General features: G+C 56.3%; 2 pseudogenes; both read left to right on the top strand.

The window, feature by feature from the left end:
- Window positions 1-1,607: 1,607 nt before the first annotated feature.
- LOC118356029 lies at window positions 1,608-12,459 on the top strand (annotated as a pseudogene).
- Window positions 12,460-13,767: 1,308 nt separating this feature from the next.
- Window positions 13,768-19,380, top strand: LOC113909978 (annotated as a pseudogene).

Here is a 19,380-nt window from a genome sequence, read left to right as displayed (position 1 = left end):
TTGGACTTTGGTTAGAACATTTTCTACATCAATTCATATGACCACATGTTTTTATTTAAAAATTCATTGTGCTGTATAACATTGCTTGTTTCACTCTATTGAATAACCTTTGAGGTGTTTGTGCAGAGCCACTTGCTTAGGGTGCACAGTCTATTTATGAGCTCTTGGTTTTGCAATTCTTCTGATCTAGCTTCTTACATCTCTTTTAAGAAAGGTACAGGAATGCATTTTGCTGATTTTGTGGGGTTGGTAATAGTGGATAGGGTTAGGGTTAGGAGTTAGGGATTAGGGTGAGGCTTAGGGTCACCCTGTCCTCTGCTGCACAGAACCCATTCTCCTCTGGTAACTAGAGTGATATTTTCGGAACATAACCTTTGGGCCTTTCTGGGGTATGCTCCCCTCATGCCCGTCCTCTCCAGCCTCATCTCTTCCACCACAGCCACCCTTCTGTGGGCCACCCAAGTGTGTGGTCATCCCACATGTGCCCTGGCCCTGACTACAAGCCTTTGCTTTTGCTGTGCCCTCTGCCAGGATCACTCTTCCGTCCCCTTGCTTCATATCTGACATCTTCCCCCATTGGCTGGGTCTGGACTTGCCCTCTGGTGACCTGACACATGTCTGCTGGTTGAGTGTGGTTATCCCCTATTTCAATGTAGTGCCCTCCTTCCCAGTGTGAGTGATTTACAAACCTTCCTGGTATGGGGCACGCCCAGGGAAGTAGCCTTAGCGCCTATGCAAAAACATCAGTTTCAGAGGGGCTCACCACACTTGATAATGGGGGAACTGCTGTCCTCACAGGGCGGAGCAGGTAGTACCCTTAAAGGGGGACCAGCCATGGGACGTGGTTGGATAAGACTTTGAACCCTTGGGGGCCGGGGAGATGTAGACCTGGACCTGGAAGCTTACACCCTTGGATTCAAGCCTGGGGCCTAAGCAAGCCCCCTCTTCTTCTTGGTGTTGACTTTTGCCTTCCCTGTCCACAGGCTGGACCTGATTCCTGATGTGGCAGAGTTTGAGGGTGACCCCTCCTAGGAATACCAGTGGCTTACTGAGCACCTTGTCAGCAGGATGCCCAGCAGTCTTCCAGGGAGGAGTCTACAGGAAGTGGAGACAGGTCTGTGGGGGCCAGCGGCAGCCCACTCAAAGCAAAATGGGACAGGTGGTAGGCCCTGCTGATTCTAGCCCCTCTGTAAGACAAAGAAATGAGGGCTGTGCCCAAAGGTGCTTCCTTCCTGGAAGGTGGGGATGGGATCTGCAGGGGGGCGGCCAGTGGAGGGCACCTGCAGGGTTTGCCCAGGAGCTCAGCACAGGGGAAGTTTTCCAGGCTCCAGCATGCTGACTGTGGGGCTGCATGGGTTTCCAGCCTCCAAAGCCTCAGGCTCCCCTTTGGAAGACAGGCTGCTGATGGCCCCCATCTCTGGGAACAGACATTAGGGAGGTCCTGCTGGCAGATTCCCTCAGGAAGGTCAGGAGGTGGATGTTCCTTAAAGGAGCCCAGGGCCTGCCCCCATGAAGAAGGTGCACACGTCCAAGGCCCCCAACTCTGGTGTCCTGCTGCCAGCCTCTGGCAGTGACCCTCTTCCTGCCCTGTCCACTCCCCCTGTGGATGCGTGGTCTTCCTGGAGCTGTTCCTGCAGATAGCAGAGAAACACTACATGGTGGGGCATGGGGTCACCTACTAGGTTTTCACCAATCAGCCAGCTGCCGGGCCCCGAGTCCCCTTCCAGGTAAGCCGGAGGGTGGTGGTCCTCATGGAGGACACAGGGTCACTTACTACGTCTTCACCGACCAGCTGGTTGCTGTGCCCCGTGGGCCACTCTGGGAGGGCCAGAGGATGGTGGTCGTCGAGGTCTGCGGCATCCTGCTCTGGCAGGATGTGTCCATGTGGCACATAGCGATGATCAGACGCTTCCGCGAGCAGTGCTTCCTCTGTGACATGGAAGACCTGGTATGCATGCACGTGGATGCGGGAATGAAGTTCTGGGAACATGTGGGCATGGAGATCCTGTCTCCCCTCTTTGGTACCGCACACCTCGGTTTCTACTGGGCAGCCCATGAGGACTTTAGCTATGAGCGCAGGCCACAGTCCCAACCCACATCCCCAGGTACCAGGGCAACTTTTACTACATGGGGGCCTTTTTCGGGGAACTGGTGGAGTTTCCCTGACTGCCCTCGGCCTGTCACCGGGCGATGGTCGTCAACTGGGCCAATGGAATTGAGGCTGTGTGGCCCGATAAGAGCCACCTGAACAGGTACCTGCTGGGACGCAGGCCCACCAAGGTGCTGTCCCCGGAGGACCTGTGGGACCCATGGCGGCTGGGCTGGCCCCCCCATCATTCCCTGGGTCATGAAAAAGCTGAGAACCATGGCTGTGCCCCAGAATCAACAGGGCACCCATAACTCATGAGGGGCTGTCCCTGGAGGAGCTGTGGGACCTGCGGTATTGGGCTGTTCCCTGAAGGACCTGTGGGGCCCGCAGCTGATGGGCTGGCCCCTGTCATGGAGAAGCTGAGATTTGTAGCTGTGCCCAAGAATCCCCAGGATATCTGGACGTCACGAGGGGCTGCCCCCATCTCCATCAGGGGGTGCTGCCTTGAGCAGAGCGGTCAGAGCGGATTCCTACTTCTGTTCCCTTCAGGGAAACTGTGGAGCCCAGCACTGCTTGCATGGGCACGCCAGCGCCCTAACCAGCCCTGCGCACAGGAGGCCTGCCTGGGGCACAAGGTCCTCTCTTTGCGGTCACTACATTTTGATCATTTCCGGGTCCTTTGCAGCTCAAAATGGCTCCAGTTTTATATCGGATGTTTTTCTGTGTCAATGCTAAGCAACCATCTTAAAAAGAACAATTGAGGGAAAAGGTTTTCTCCATGGTTCTAAACAGACATCTCCTGTTGGGGCTGGGAGCAGCCCTGTAGCAGCCATGGAGCCAGAACGGGTGCTGGCTGGGTCTTCCCTCCCAGTCCTTACACCTCACTGCAGCCATGGGGCTTCAGGGTCAGGGGTGCGCCGAGCCACCTCCCAGACCCCCAGTGCCCTCACCACCAGAGGCCTTGGCCGTGGCCACTAGCTCGGCCTCCAGGAGCGTGGAGCCCTCTGGGTTATATAAGGTTCCTGACTTTGTTTTAAATGACTATTTCTGTGCTGGTGTTTGTGAAATGTGGGCATTCGCTCTGTCTGGATGCGCATCACCTTGGCATTGCTCAGTTCCCACCAGTAGGTTTGCACTTGTGCACTTTCTCTGGACCATCTGCCTGCACTGTGTCTTAGCAAGCACTTACTAAGCTCAGTCACCCAACAAGGGGCAGAGCATGAGAGCGAGAACTAAGATACAGGCTCCCTGCTCCTGGGCCCTCCAGGGACTCGTGATGGCCCCGACTTCATGACTCATTTCTTTTGTATTGTGGTATAATGGACATACAGCTGATACCATGAAGCGTGTATCAGTGGCAATAAGTATATTCCCTGTTCTGCACCGTCTACCTCCGTCCATCACCACAATGTTTTCATCATCCCAAACTGAACCTCTACCCACGAGACCATAACCCCCATTCCCCTTCCCCAGCCCCGGCACCCAGCAGCTCCTTCCACCTCTGTGAAAGGGAATACTCACAATCCCTCACAAGTGGGGTCGTCCGGTGTCGGTCCTTTAGGGACTGGCTTATTTCACATGGCGTAATGGCCTCAAGGTCTGTCCCTATGAGCCTGAACCTGACCCACTTTCCCCCCGTAAGTGTGGCTCAGCCCTCTCCTGTCTGAGCCGAACCTCCTCAGTCCCCTCTGCTCCCCTCACCTTCCTCCTCAGACTGAAGATGATCCCAGCCAGTCTGCAGCTTTGAAGATCTATTCAGTCTGGATGCCAGGCACATACCCCGGGAGCCTCGGGCCTTACCTATACCCCATCTGTCCACGTCAGGTGCCCGCCATCCTCCCTCAGCTGACCACCTGCACCTCCCACAGGTGTCCCCATCTCAGGAGAGGGAAACACCAAGTCCAGACCCTTGGAGTCCTCTGGGACTTCTTGCTTGTTACCAACTCTCCCAGCAGTGAAGTGGCTACTGGAAGACATTCAATGTCCAAAACATTTAAAGGCATACATCAGTCTCTGCTGCCTAAGGCAATGGATAACAGTTGGGGCAATAGAAACCAAGCAGAATCACCGGAAGAAAGGCTGAGGAATGAAGAGCTTTAGGGAAGAAATGTCTGGAAGCCTGACTGCCTCTACCTGACCTTCAGGTGCTCCTCAGTTACTCCTGTGCCTCTGGTATCTTCCTGGAACCCTGACATGGCTGTTTTCAGACAGCTCGTCCAGCAGTACACTCAGTTTCTGGGAGGCGGATTTGCTGGAATCCGCAGTGTGTACTGCTGCCCCACCAGGATCTCTTTATGAAGGTGCATTGCCCAGGCCATCTGAGGAGCCAAGACTGTGGGTCTGTGACCTATAGGGATTCTGAGCAGACCTGGTGGGTTGGGAGGGCTGCAAGGTCCAGAGGCAGGTTTCCAGAGACCCGACTCGGGTCCCCGGTATCCTACCGGTTTTGAATCAAAGCCCTGAGATCTTTAAATGCCAGCAATATTACAGCATGGGCCAGAAAAGCAAATGTCCCTGTGCACCCAAACCCACCTAAACTATTGGCCATTTCTTGTCCCTTGAGCTGAGGTCAAAGGATTGGGAGTCGGGGCTTGAGGAGGGTCCTGGGCCAGACTTTGTATCTGGGGGACAAAGGCCATCCAGACAAGCTCGTGCTGAGCCTGAGGAGGGGGTCTGTGTGGAGAACCCAGATGCAGGCACTGCTGTCCACGGAGGTCCCCTCAGCCTGCCCGAGTGCACCTGCTGCTGGGGGAGAGCCAGCCCCCTCCTCTCTGCCTGAGGGCTCTCTCCTGCACCAGGTGCCTCCTCTCCTGCCAGCCATTGCCATCCTGCAGCCTGGGAGGGTGGCTACCCTGAGTTTCTCTTGCTGCTGGGGGAGCACCTGCCCCCGCCTCTCTGCCTCAGGGTTCTCTCTTGCATCAGGTGCACCTCCTCTCCTGTCAGTCACTGTCAGCCTGCAGCCTCGGAGGGTGGCTACCCTGACAACCTCCAGCCCTGGGGACAGAGCTGGTGTGGGTGAGATGTGGTCTCCCAGCAGGCCTGTGCGCCAGGTCCCCACAGTGCCCCCTCTCCTCCTGCAGGCTCACTGTGCCACATACCCCCTCAGTCTCCCTGGGCCCAAGTCTTCCTCTATTCGCGGACCATTCTTGACCCAGGCTCCACACGCTGGGACTGGGAGCAGGTCGTCTGGACCTTCTGGACTCTCGCTTCCGTGCCCATGACATGGGCATAGTCTGACCTCACGGACTGCTCAGAGGAGACCCAGTGCAGGAAGAGGCAGGCCACTGCAAGAGAGATGGCTAGTGACCCCAGAAGGAGGACACAGTCCTTGCAAAAAGCACCGGGCTCACAGGACCCAGCGTGGGATGTGGGTGTCAGACCAGGGAGCACAGGGAGTCCTGGAAGGGGTGGCCCTGGCGGGGAAGTCACTGAAGGGTCCCAGAAGAGGCAAAGACAAGGAAGATGACAAGACAGAGCTTCCCAAGGAGGTTGATGAAAGGATCAGAGAATTGCAGAGACCCTTGGAAAACTCAGAGGCCCTGGAGATGTTGGCTGAAACGCAGTCATTTGGTCCAAAAAGTTGGGTCACAACACCCCAGTCGACACTGGAAGATTTACTCTTTGTTGGTTCTAGGAATCAGTAGGTACCTGCCAGGAGAACTCACATTGCATGAAGTCTAGGATATACTTACTTTTCATTACTTTTCAGGACTAGATTTTTCTAGAGGAAGTGCTAAGCATGGGTCTTCCATTCTTTGCATTGTGCAACTGGCCTCTGTTTTCAGGAGCTGATTCTTGGTGCTCATCACCACTGCTAACCCTGAGGACTGCCCCCGTCACCTCCCACAGTGGACATGACCATGTGGGTTGGGGGGTGCTCACTGATGAAGCCCCAGTGCTCAGTACACAGCAGGGACCCCAGATCCTCTGCTGAATGAGGGTGGAAGGAGGGAGGGTTGGAGGGAGGGAGGGAGGGGGAGGGAGGGTTGGAGGTAGGGAATGAATGGGGGAGAGAATGAATGAGGGAGGGAGTAAATCCACAGAAGCTGGGTCCATAAATCAGGAGTCCTTATTTGGGGTGAGGTCCGAGGGCATCACAGCCTGGGCCCTGGATGGTGGCTCAGGGCACGTCCATCTGTCCTCCCAGTGCTGACCTTCCTTCTCCTTGGACCCGCTGTCATCCTGGATCCTCTCCCCCTCCTCCTCAACAATTCTCAATGTTCCCAGGGGCAGGGTGGCAGGAGGGGTGGGTCTCAGGAGGGGCTTCCCGGATCCTGTGCCCCGGATGACACTGGGACAGTAGCTGCAGGGCATTCTGTCATGAGAACTGGGACCGTGGATCCCATCCATCTCCTTGAGCATTAGTGTTGTTCCATTCCCTGCTCTCTCCACCACCGCTGTGATGAACACTCCTGACAATAGGTGTGTGAAAAACCGAGGCAGAGTTTCCGGGGCTGAGTCCGAGGCTGAGGATGGGTGCACCTGTGGCCTGGGATGGGTGCTGCTCACTGTTCTCCCAGAGAGGGGTGCCTGTCACCCTTCTCTCCAGGGGACCTCTACTTCCTCATGTTCTCCCCAGGGCTGCTGGTCCCCAGACCAGACACCTGCCAGTCTGAGGGTGACCAGCGCTGCCTCCATAGGGTTTCCTTTGCCGGAGTCCTTCCCCAGGAGCTCCCGCATCTCTGACACATTTTCCCTTCGTGCCTATCCTTCCGCCTTGGACTTGCTTGTGTTTGGTCTCCGTCCCTGTGGAACCCAGTGACTTGGAGCGTGGTTTGGACCAGAGTCAGGTGAAACCTTTCTCTGCCCTTGGGTTGTGAGCAATGCTTTTGCCCTTTGTGGTGTGTTTTCCAGCTTTCTGCATTTCCCTGGTTTCTGTGTGGGTCTCAGGAGGAACCAGCCCTGTCCTGTCTGGGGTCAGGCTGTGGGGTCCCAGCAGGACCAAGGGTCTCGGCCCTGAGTTTGTGCCCATAATTCCTAAAGTGGCCTCTTTGATTACATCTGATGTGTAATCCTTCGGGGATTTCAATATCAAATAAGGTAAATTTTATGACAAATAAACACAGAAGAAAAGGAGTCCCCTTTGAAGTTAGGGGGGCAGACACAAAGGCCCCTATTGTGTGATTCCAATAACAGAAACATCAGGAATAGGTAAAGGAACAGAGAGAGAAAGCAGCTTAGGGGTCACCGGGGTCTGAGCTGGGGGAGAAAAGGGCAGGGAGGGCTTCTGGTTCGGGGACTCCTTTGGGGAATGAGATATTCTGTGGCAATGTTCTGGGCTGTGGTGGCACAGCGTTGGGCATGTACTTAATGCTCATGATGTGTTCAATTGAAAAGAAGAAATTTTATTTAAAACAAATAATAAACAGTATATAGGACATGGAAGGATAAAATAACAGTTAAAATGTACCAGAGAGAAAGAACACAGGGGGAGGGGATGAAACAATCGGGCGGGGTCTCGGGTTCCGGTGATGGAACTAAGGGTGATTGTACAAGGAGCTCTCCCTGCAGGGCTGTGGGCTCTGGATGTGGCAGTGGGAGCCCTGCAGGAGCAGGAGTAGGGGCAGGGCTCAGGATAGGGGCAGGGACAGGGGCAGGGGCAAGGGGAGGGACAGGGTCAGCAGTAGTGGCAGGTGCAGGATCCAGGGCAGGAGCAGGGACAGGATCTGGGTCAGGGGCAGGAACAGGAGCCCTGGCAGGGGCAGGGGAAGGGGCAGCGGCTCTGGCAGGAGTATGGACAGGGACAGGAGCAAGGGTAGGATCTGGGTCAGGGACAGTGGCTCTGGCAGGGCAGGAGCAGGAACAGGGGCAGGGGCAGGAACAAGAGCACAGGCAGGGGCAGGGGCTGGGGCAGAGGCAGAGGCAGGGGTAAGGGAAGGGGCAGGAACTGGGTCAAGATCTGGTTCCGAGGCAGGGGCAGGGGCTGGGGTGGGGGAAGGGGGAGTGGCAGGAACTGTAGCAGGGGCAGGGGCAGGGGCTGGTGCAGGAGGAGGTGCCAGTTCTTCCTGGACAGCGCCAGGCTCTCCGTGGGCAGGTGCCGGGTCATATGCTGGCTCCTGGTTTCCTCCTGAAGTCACTGCAGGCACCAGCCCTCCCTCCAGATCCAGCTCTAGCTCTTCAGGTTGTGGAGCAGCTGTGAGAGGAGAAAAGCTCACCTCTGTGCCTGCTCTCTGTGGGCCTTTGCAGAGACAGAGCCCAGCCCAGGGTCTCCCAGAGAAGCCACAGCCGGGAAGGAACCCTCATGGGGACTTCTCCCCAACTGCAGTCCACCGCTGTGTGCTCTGTGCCCAGTCGTTGCTCCTGGCCCCACACCAGCCTCTGGGGGCTCCTCCCTGTGGGGCCAGCACCGACCTGTCCCCACACACCATGAACACCAAGCCCCAGCCTTCTTACCCTCGGCCTCGGCCTCCGTGGGTTCCGGCTGATGGACCACTGTCCGGTGGACAACCACCTGGGACAGTGGTCTGGGTGGTGTAGGAGGTCTTCCCCTACAATCCCCAGCACCTGCTTCTGGGAACCCCTGTGGGGTCACCCCCTCTGTTGAGGAGATGGAGGGCAGGTCCACCAGCCTCTTCTCCATGTCCTCCTTGGCCTTCTGCAAAGACAGGGACCGGTAGCCGGCCCCGAGGCATCACAGCCCTGCCCGGCCATCCGCACTGTCCTCTTGCCCAGTCCCCCTGCTGCTCCCAGATCAGACACAAAGCTGTGCGTGCACAGCCCTGCATCCGGGATGCAGTGACCCATCCTCCCGCATGTCTATCAGGATAAACCTCGGGCAGAACGCGCAGCGACCGCACACCCCATCCCACACAGCCAGGCTTGACCTTGAACATGACCTGCCCACTGGGTATCTGACCCCTCATCAGCCTGCTCCTGCTCGGGGTGGCCCCACCCTCCATGACCCCTCTTTATACACACATACACACACAGACGCACACCCCCATCCACACACGTGCACCCAACACACACTCACACAGACACACACACACACACACACACACACACATACACATACACAGGGAGGGCACCTGGGGCTACACAGGTCATCAGAGTGAGTGGGGCTGGGTGACCGGCTCTGGGCCTCCTGGTGTCACCTTTCTGTCCTTCCGGCCAAATGGCCAGAGGCTGTGGGGAGCCCTGACATTAAATCCCCAGCGGGGGACAGCGTCTGCAGGGCGCGCTTTTTTCCACCTGTGGCCTCCAGACCTCGGCAGGCAACATGCGAACATCTTGGTTTGAAGATCTCCAATGAAATGAGCTGGTCAGGGGGCTGTCTGTGGAATGTGGGTCCCTGGTTATCACGGTTCCAAATTCTGTTGGGCTCTGTTGTCAGGGAAGTGAGGTCACCACTGCCTGGGGAACCCTTACAACTTCCTCACACAAGAGTCCCCAGAGTGCCCCCCTCCACCGGCTGCTCAATGCTCATCCTCCCCCCATGCCCCATCCACACAGTGACACCCACACAGCCCACCCACAGCCCCCGGGAGGCCTGGGTGCAGCTGGTGTCTCTGCTGTGAGGGCACAGATCTGGGTTCACACCTGTTTCCTGTGCGTGCCCAGATCTGTGACCCTGGACAGACCCTGTGACTCTCAGGGCCTCCCCAGGCTCCCCATGTGCACATTGGAGTATTCTGGCTTCTACTTCTAGTTACACCATTGGGGTTAGGACCTCTACACATGTTCCATACCTGCCTTCACAGGAGGCTGGTGCATACTTGCAAAGCAAGGATGAGCCAGGAGCTGGACTTGGCATGGAACACAGCTCAGAGGGGCTTGGGTCTGCTCTGGGGTCCAGGCAAAGCCACCCCCCTCCTGCTTGTGTCCCAGCCCCCGTGGGAAGGTAGTAATGAACTGATTCTGACCTTGTCCTCTCACAACACAGACTTCCAGAGGCTCCCATTAGGGTTAGGATCAGGTCCCAGGGCCTCGTCTGTGCCCGTGTGCTGGGCAGTCCCCACAGTGGCCCCTGGCACCCCTGGGTCCTGGTCACACATCCCTGTGGAATCCCCTCCCCTCCAGGGTGGATGGCCTGTGTGACGGCGCTCTCAGGATTGGAATGGCACAAAATGCCAGGATGTCATTTCAAGCTGGTGGAAGAAAGTCTATGACTTCTCCTGGTTCCCTCCCTCCTGTGTTCATTCTCTGTCTCCTTCTCTGTCTCTGTGTCTGTGTCTCTCACAGGAGCAGGATCTGTGGGTTCCATGGGCGATGTGAGAAACCTCAGAACCCTCCCTTGTCCACGTTTCCATCTCCGGTCCAGGTGCTCCATTCCTTCCTAAGGCCTCCTCACCCTGACCAGAGCAGTGATTCTGGATCCTCTTCCACATGGGGACCCTGAGGCTGCCACAAGGAGGGCCCTGACCTTGGTCCCCAGACTGGTGACCCTGTGCTCTGCCACGTTCTGCGTACCCCGGTCATCAGCCCCCCAAGCCCCAAGTCTGTCCTCTGCTGAGAAGGACCTCGAGGGGGTAGAAAGCATTTCCCCAGCACTGGGAGCACAGTGGGTCAGGGATGGAGATCCAAGGCCAACAGGCTCTTCTACAAGCCTGTGGGACCCTTGGGACACTGCATCTCTGCAGCCCAAGTGACAGAAGAGTAAGCTGAGGCCTTTTGGGCTGTAGCCCCACTGGACTTGGGGGTGGGTATCTCTTCCTACTCCCAAGTGCCCAGGGTGGTGGTGGACACCAGAACCCAGACCCTGTCTTCCCCCAGTTCCCTGGCAAACCCCTGGGCCCCTTGGGGACCCCTGAGCATCAGCCTGGCTTCTCTCCCCTCCCCATGCTCTGGATCTGGGTCCTTGCCAGGAGTCCTGATGCCCTGCCCTATGGCCCAGCTGTCTCCAACCTATTTCTTCTTTCCTGTTGTCCTCCATGTCACTCCCTGGGTGTCCTCCCCTTCTGACCCCCAGCTGGGCAGTCAGAGTGGTGTGGGTGTGGGGGTGGGTGTGCAGGTGCGCATGCCTCTATGTGCATTGGGATGCCAAGGTCATGTCCCCACATGGGGCGGGGTGGGTAGCTCTCCCCGAGGATCTGAGGGGCTCTCACCCACAAAGCGAACCTCATGGGAGGGTTCGGGCTGACCTAGGACTGGAGAGCAGCCTTGCTCCTTGGGCTCTGCTCCCCTCCTTTGTCTTGGGCCTGCCTCTCTTGACCCATGTTCCCAACTGTCCCTGAGGGTTGGACATGGAAACGCTTGAACGTGTCTGCTTCCCTGGGGAAGGTGGGGGACAGGGGCATCAGGCACACAGGCCTCCCTACCGAGAGGGCCAGCCAGGTGTGTCATGGCCAGGTGTGCAAAGGAGACCTGCACAGAGCACCTGTACAGTGACCCAGCCCTGCGGCGGATGTACACGAGACCCATGGCTGTGCACCTAAAGGGTCCCCCTGTTCCCTCACCACCGCCAACTGCTCTGTGGCCCCAAAGTCCACCGGGCTCTACAACCACGGCCTGTGCAAGGTCAGGTGGGTACGATATCTGGGGACGCACAGGTCATTCAATATCCCCCACTGAGCTGGAATGCATTCCAGTCTGCAGGAATGCAAACTCCCTCTCAGGGCCCAGCTAAGTGCAGGGCTGGGCCGGAGGACCTGGAGGCACCAGTGGAGGCTGACTCAGGACAGGGAGAAGATCAGTCTGCCCCTTCCACTTCTCCTCTCCTCCTTTTGCCTTCTCTTCCTGGCAGGACCTGGGACGATGTCCAGCCTGTCCCTGGCTGCAGCCCTGGCTGGATTCAGAGGGGCAGGAAGGAAGCTGGTGTGGAGGGGCCCACCAGCAGGATTCCCATGTACAGGGGGCCGTTACTATAATGAGGAACCACGTGGGCATTCAGGGATTTCAGCCCTTAGTAGACATGAGCAGTGGCCCCAGGACTCGGCGCCTGCCCCATCCTTCACCCTCTACAAGGCCCTGCATCCTCCCCAGCGCAGTCCTTGTCCACAGCCAGTCCTCCCTCTGGCCCCAGGAAATCCTGCTGCTCCAGGGGCTGGGAAACCTTTACAAGCTGGAGCTGAGCCAGCCCAATAGGGCCTGTTTCCTGGTCCTGCAGCCCCACAGTGAGGAGAGGTGAGGCCAGGCAGGAGTGGGGAGAGGGCAGAGTGGACTCTCCCTGGGGACCATGGCTGCCTGGTCAGCACAGACCCTGCTGTGTGCCGGCCACTAGGGCACCCAGACTCCTGCTCCCGAGCAGGCTCCGTGAGGGAGACTAGAGTGTGGCCCCTGCTAGCTCACATGGTGTCACTCTGTCCTGTATCTACAGCCTGTCCCACCAGCTGGACTCCCCTCCTAGTCGGCCAGCTCACCTTCAGGGTCAAGAACAGGCCATCATGAAGGTCAGGGGCCAGTGCTTGGCTGGGCAGGCAGGGGAGGGCTAGCTCTGGGCTCAGGGAGTCTCTGGCTGGGCTAGCAGGGGCTCTGGAGGGCTGGCCTTCCAGATTCTCTGCTGATCAGCCCTGGATTAGGGTTAAGGCGAGGGTGAGGGTGAGGGTGAGGTGTTAGGTTTAGGGTGAGGGTCGGGTGAGGTTTATGGTTAGGGTTAGTGTTAGGGTTTAGGGTTAGGGTTAGGGTTAGGGTTAGGAGATGATGGCTCCTGATACTCAGGTAAAGATATATAAGACCTACTGGATATTCAGTTGAAGGGCATGTGACCTCCTGAAAGTTATGTGAGCTGAGAAAGTGTGACACTCAGTTAGAAAGTTAGTAGGAGAATGAAGCTCATTTGACAATCTGAAAACTCATAAAACTCAGGAAGAAGCTATGAGGTGTCCTGACACGCAGGCAGGCAAGGGACAACCTCTTGATGCTCAGATTATCTGGTGGAGAATTTACACTCAGGGAGAGGAGGGAACACTGCCCTTCATGCAGGTGGTGTGACCTCCTTGCACTCCTACAGGAAGGTGAAACTTCTTCACATGCAGGTATGTGAGGTGAGCATTTGTCATCCTCCCGTTGGTGAGATGCCGTCTCCTGACAATCAGAAAAATTGAAACCTCAGGATATTCAGGTGATTGTGGTGAGAACACCTGACCCTCAGGTATAGGAGACACATCTTCCTGCATGTAGGTCCCAGAGAGGAGCCCTGGAGACACTCAGGTAGGAAACCCCAGACCCTGTGATACTCAGCAGTGAATAGAAAAGTGGGCTTTGTAGTCGTAAATTAGAGAAATTCAAAGTGGCTCTTTGAAAAGTGTGCTGATAGTATGTACTTGGAAGAGGGAAAGACAATTTGCCCTACACAGGGTTAAGGATCGATTAATCTGGTGAGCCCGACACCCTGTGACCATTGACATGCTGCATCATCTTGACACAGAGGGACAGACTGCCCCTCAGCCCATGATTTGGAACAGGAACTGTGGTTGCAGCTTGCATGAGGGGCAGACCCTGACACTGCACAAAACTGGATCCTCAGATGATACGGAATCTTTGAAGGGTAACTGGGAATGCAGATCCTGGCCTTGGGACAGAGGGAGGGGGCTGCACATGAGCCCCCATCACCCGAGGGGTGCAGAGGAGCCTGTACAGAAAGCTGGCATCTTGTTTCAGCCTGGATCGGTTCAGCTAAAGGGCTCCTGCCTGGCCTGACTATTGGGGTGGGGGAGGGGGGATGTAGCCATGCTGATTGGTCCGGAGGTCACAGAACTGTGTGAGGTCACTGGGCTTCCAGGCCAGGCTGGGGCAGGAGTATGATAGAGATGCTTCCAACTGCCGTTCTGCTGGCCTTGGCAGTGTCTGTGGTTGCCAAAGATAACGCCACGTGTGAATAAGTGTCAGGGACACCTCCGGGGGGTGGAAAGAGTGTCTTTTGAATAGCAAGCCCCACCCAGACTCCCTCTGTCCAGGGCTAGGAAGGAGGCCAAGCTTGGGCCTTAGTAGTGCCCTGGGTCTCACGGGTGTGACCCACATCCCCAACTCTGACCATCCTTGCTCCCAGCTTCATCAGCCGAGAGACCCCAGGGCTGACCCCTGGGCTCCTATGCCTCCCGTAGCACAGACGCTGGGGTCCTTCCCTCACCTAGAGACTGACCTCACTGCCTCTTGCACATCAAGTCCCAATTTTTAGAAACCCCTTTCTTCCCACAGATACTGAGGTGCCCCAACTGTGGCTGACCCCAAAGACCCCAGGGTATTGTCATGGCTTTCTTCTAGGGTCCCGCCTCCACCTAGACTCTGACAGCCCCCAAGGTACCCCCAAAATCTTGTGGCCTCGCCCCAGTTCCCAGAACTTCCACCCCTGGAGCCCCACTGCTTCCCACACCTGGGATCATTGGACCTGCCTTGGCTACTCTCCCTCCTCCTGCCACCATCCAAACCCACACTGCAGCCCCAAGACCCCTGTGGCTGTTCTCTGAGTCTCCTGCCCAAAATTGGCTCTAAAGACCTCAAGCCATTACACCTCTCTCTCACCTCCTCTAGCCTCCCCCCTGCCTCGGGATCTCCCATATTTCTAGGGCCCTTATCATCGGTCCTGCTTCCTATGGCGACTTCTTTTTCGCCTTGGGGCTACACCCACAAGACCCCAGAACCCATACTCCTCAAAACCAGTTCCTGAAGCCTGCAGCTTCCTGCTTCCCTACCACCCTGACAGTGCCTCTCCTCAGCAGCTCCCCCTCGGACCCTCCACGTTCCCGGTTGCCCCCTTTGCCCAGCCCCCTAGCCCTGATTCCCCCATCATGCAGGTGCGAGGACAGGCTGTGCCTCTTCTTGGTTTGAACTGTGCCCCTCGTCTCTCCTCAGTGCCCCCTGTGGGTTACAGTTCAGGCAGAACCCACCGGGAAGTGGCCGTATCGTCGGAGGGCAGGATGCAACCATCGGGGCCTGGCCCTGGATGGTCAGCCTCCAGGTATTCATGTCCCACAATAACTGAAGGTACCACGCGTGCGGAGGCACCTTGCTGAACTCCCATTGGCTGCTTACGGCTGCCCACTGCTTCGTCTCCAAAAAGTCCGTGTGGGAGCGCATGGAGGGAGGTCTTCAGAAAGGCTCTTCCCAGAAAGAGACATTCTCCAGGGCTCCCTGTGCACAGTCTCCCTGGGGCTCTGGGCCATGTGGCAACCAGGCCATGAGTGGGTGGGCCCAGGAACTTGCTGAGGGAGGGCTCTGAGGATCATGGTCACCAGAGGTTTCTGTCGAGCCCGTCCTTTCTGAGGATGACCTGGCTTGCCTCTGTGCCCACAGAAAAGTATATGACTGGAGACTGATTTTTGGAGCAAGGGAAACTATGTATGGGAACGATAAGCCAGCGAAGCCACCTCAACAGGAGAGAGATGTCGAGAAAATCATCATTCATGAGAAATACATCCCCAGTTTATAGCACAATGACATCGCTCTCATGAAGATCACCCCTCCCGTTCCCTGTGGGCAATTCATCGGAAGGGGCCGCCTGCCCCAATTTAGGGCAGGCCAACCTGGAGTTCCCCAGGACTGCTGGGTGGCTGCCTGGGGATTCTTGAAAGAGAAAGGTGAGTATGGGAGGGGTTCTCACAGTGGTAGGGGCACTGCTGGTCATTCCCTCAGTGGTCTCTGCAGTGCATGGGCCATATGTGGTGCCTAGTGGTGATGTCCACCAGATTCCGGGACACTGTCCCCTTTTAGAGTGGGAGAAACTGGCAGCCGAGTCCCCAGTCCACAACCTCACCACTGATGGCTTGTGTGGTCGCTGGGTGGAAGGGTGCATGCAGCACGAGGAGAACCTGGGCATTTTTTGGAATGGGGTATCGGCTGTGGCTCTATCTGGGGCCTGGAACCCCAGTTGCTACCTTCTGGAAATGGGGGATTGTCCCCTGAAATGGCACTTGGAGAAGAGCTCGAGATGGGGTTTTGTGGTTGCGGGCCAACTCCTCTCCTCTCTGGACATCCATTTCCCCAACTGTCAGTGGAAGGGCCATGTCACGTGCTCTCTGAGCTCTGAGACCCCAGAGCCCAGCCCTCTAGACCTCAGTGAACCTCTGCTCCCCACCCTCACTGGACATAATGCGAGAATCCACCCTCCCCACCCGAGTGACTACGATTTCTCTGCAGAGAGGGGACAGGGTTCTTGGCAGGCTAGCATGCCTGGGGCCAGGGCAGCAATGGTTTGATGAGTAGGTTAGGCATTTCAGCTTTCCATAGCTGACCACATGGACTTTTTACCCAGTCACATTGGGAATGAGAAGAGAGACTGAAAGCTCTTCTGTCCCTTGATAATGGAAAACTGAGGGCTCCTAATTCAAGGCACTTCAGTCATTTGGGGTTCAAAACTCAGCCTATTCTGGTGACAAAACCCTGGTAGTTTCAGTATGCTTCCTGTAACTCTTCTTCCCTCGCTCAGGGCTGCCCCCCTTCTCTGATTGGGTTGCTTCTCCTCCCAGGCACACCCGTTTTCACTGGCCTTTGCTGGCCCTTCCCTCCCCGACCTGGGGTATCAACCTCTATCTGGCTATTGATGTCCATAGCTCTGCTGAGGCCTCTAGAGCATTCTTCTTGTCCCACCCCCGGCCTACCCTGCTCTGCCCACCCACGCAAACAGGTGCGCAGTGTCCCAGGGTTCTTGGAGTCCCTGGGGGGCTGATCTCAGCGTTCCCATCTACACTCCCAACCCTACCACCACCTTTGCTGTCCTATCTCTCAAAAGGATTATAGGCTCCCAGCTACACCCTGGACATCAAACAAGGCCTCTTTTGTTCTAGAATCCTCCTCAACTTAGTGGGATTTCTACCATCTTCTGGTGAATCCATCCCCCACTGGTAAGACCAAGTCTTAAAGAAATCCCCAGCCTCCAAATTTCTGTGACATTCTTGCAGACCTTCCTTTTTCTACCTCCTCCTTGAGCCCATAGGCTTCTGGGGTAGTCCTCCTTTCTATTGAATTTCAAGTTCTTGTGGACTTTTCAGCATTTAAAGCCAAGGTGTTGGGATTGAGAAAACCCTGTTCTCTTCCAGGTCATCTGGCTCTTCCATAGATCTAAAAGGTCACCATAAGCGACCAGGCCTGTTGTGGTGGTCATTTCCATGTCACCCCTGCCTTGGGGACAGTGCAAGTACAAAACTAACCCTGCTTAGGTGGTATGCAAAGTTGACCTGAAGGGCCTGGAGACGCAGTCCAAGCCACACAAACACACAGTCTGAATGCTGTGTGCCTAGCTCCATCCACTTTGCTCCACTTGGTTCTGGCTTCCCACTTGGCCTCCACTGCCATGTTCCAAGTGTGATCCGCCACCTCTCCACCCGGATGCAGGCAATTTCAGACCCACCCACCAGGCTGTGGCTGGGCTGTGGGTGCGGCCGTGGTCGGGGGAGGCCACTTGATGAAGAGGGGATAGCTGCCCCTATAGCCAGGTGTGAGGTTGGCTGATGGAATCATAGCCTAGGCTGGGCCTTTCTTAACCCAAAGGTCATGATGGAGCCTCTGGGGCTGTACAGGATGTTCTGACCTACCTTCCGGTTATTCCAACCACCCATGCCCCTGACAGATCTGTGTGGGTGGAGGCTATCCTGTAGCTGCTCCTTCTCTGTAACTTCAAAACGGATGGGAGGTATGCGGGGAGGGACTCATCTGACCATCTCCAGCAGATCCTGTCCAGAACTGAGCTAAGGTGTTAACGGCAGATGAAAAGCAATGAGGGGGACTTAGAGCCGTACTGTGGGGAAATGAAATGTGTGTCCTGGATTTGAGTGTAGAGAGGAAAACCTTGGTCCGAATCCAAGCCACACCACATCCCTACCAGCGTGTTTGGGCAAGTGGTGCTCCAAGCTCTTGATTCGAGGCAAGATGAGTAACAGCGCTTAACAGAGGGGGTGACTGTGGGGTGTAAATGAGGTGACACATCCTGGCTGTAGCTGTGAATAATCATCTGGCATCAACACACATTCCTGCAGCCACATCTGCTCATCCTCCATGCACTGCACCTCCTCTTCACCTGCATATGCCTCCAACACTCCGCATGCTTCACAAGTGTCTGAGGAGAAGCCAGGGGCATTGACTTTCATGGATTTTAGGTTGAAGTAGAGCATTTCAAGTCGATGGGGGTTCTGTGGAGGGAGGAGGCAGGGCTTTCCCAAAACATGTCTTCTGTGATTGCTGACCACCAAGCCACCTGGCTGTAGCCTACAGGATCGCACCTACACTGCAGGAGGCCCGTGGGAACCTCATCGAACTCGAATTTGTAACTCCACAGAGTGGTACAATGGGTGCATTTGTCCAACCAATGGGTGTGCAGGGTACCCTGAAGGCAAGATCGACACCTGCCAGGTAACTTTCCTTCGGGCGCCCCTTTCCCTGTCAACACCTCTTTTGTGAATCCCTGAACTCCACTCACTCCAGCGCCCTGCTTCAGTGACCCTTTCCCTGGTCCCATCTCGTAGCAGTGAGGATGGGAGGTGATACCTGGGGCACCTACAAAGAACCAGTCACCACACAGAGAGCTTTATCCCACCGTGACACAGAGATCATAACACCCGAACACCACCCTGGAAGAGAAGGCTTACCTCTCCTCACCAGAATACAAAACCTTCCAATCCACTTGTACACACATGCCCATGCATGCATAAAGCCTCATACATGGACACATGGGTGGCTTATCTTCCCTCCTCACTGCAAGGAGACCCGTGACAATCCATCCCCTTCTCACATCCACCTGAAGCTGTTGATACCAACTCAAATTTTACCACCACCACTTGTGTTCATGGCAGCAAGAAGCCATGGGACTGAAGAAACTGTCCTTCCAGAGCCTATGGCCCTTCTGGGCAGGGGAAAAGTGGCTCAGACAGAGAGTGCCTTCTGTGACCTTCTGGGCAGGGGGACAGTGGCGGGCCTCTCATGTGCAGAGACAACGTGGCAAACACCTATGTGGTCATGGGAGTGACAAGCTGGGGGTAGACTGTGCCTGAACTAAGTGTCCTGGAGTCTACATGGCCAACTGGCCCTACCTGAACTGGACTGCTTCCAAGATTGGTTCTAATGCCTTGCACATGGCTCAATCGCCCACCCCTCCCCATCAGACTTTTCAAGAAATCCCGGCCTGACAACCCTCTGCCCGCCCTTCTGCTCGCCCTCCTTGGTACTTCCAACACCCTCCTCGACCTCCTCCCAGCCCCCCTGCATCTCGACCTCGACCTCGACCCAAACCCCCGGCGCCAACTCCAGCCCCACCCCCACTCCCACCTGCTCCCTCACCTATCACTAAAGCTCCCCAAGTACTTTATGTTGCCAAGCAACTACAGCAAATCACAGAGATCTTGAAGGGGAAGACCTTTTCTAATGAAAAGGGGTATTACGAAATGGAGACCACAGATCTCCCAGAACAGACCGCTGCCTCCTGA

Source organism: Zalophus californianus, chromosome 10 (genome assembly GCF_009762305.2).
Source record: "Zalophus californianus isolate mZalCal1 chromosome 10, mZalCal1.pri.v2, whole genome shotgun sequence".
In the NCBI taxonomy this organism is placed as follows: domain Eukaryota; kingdom Metazoa; phylum Chordata; class Mammalia; order Carnivora; family Otariidae; genus Zalophus; species Zalophus californianus.
This window is presented reverse-complemented; position numbering and strand designations above follow the sequence as displayed.